The 396-nt window shown below is 39.9% G+C and overlaps 1 protein-coding gene across 1 annotated transcript in view; it reads left to right on the top strand.

Moving 5' to 3' along the window:
- Positions 1-396, top strand: part of MSH2 (mutS homolog 2) — a 56,259-nt gene that overhangs the window by 14,224 nt on the left and 41,639 nt on the right. The gene's annotated exons all lie outside the window — the stretch shown is intronic.

The following is a 396-nucleotide window of genomic DNA, read 5'->3' as shown; positions in this document are numbered from 1 at the left end:
AAGTCTCCTCTTCCCCCGATGGACCCCCAGCCCCCAGCCATCCCCACCCCGGGCAAGCCCCCACCGCCCCAGTGTCTGTGTCCATTGGTTATGCTAATGTGCATGCATACAAGTCCTTTGGTTGCTCTCTATCCCCTCCCTCCCCTGCCTAGCTGATTTTTTTTAACAAAATTTTGATTGTGCCATTTGTATAAGTGTATGGTTTTTTAGATATTTCTTAAGGGCTATTGTGTTGCCCAAAGGTTCTTTTATTTTTGTGGGCCTCAAATACCATAAGAAGTGGGCATTTTTAGCATAGATAGTATCTAAACAATTTTCTAAGAGTATTACTCTTTTAAGATTTTTTTACCTTTGGGAATATTTTTTAAAAGCTTTATGTGAACATAATTTTAAATA

Source organism: Myotis davidii, unplaced genomic scaffold, assembly GCF_000327345.1.
Source record: "Myotis davidii unplaced genomic scaffold, ASM32734v1 scaffold6, whole genome shotgun sequence".
In the NCBI taxonomy this organism is placed as follows: domain Eukaryota; kingdom Metazoa; phylum Chordata; class Mammalia; order Chiroptera; family Vespertilionidae; genus Myotis; species Myotis davidii.
Note: the sequence above shows the minus strand (reverse complement) of the source record. Positions and strands in the feature narration are given on the sequence as shown.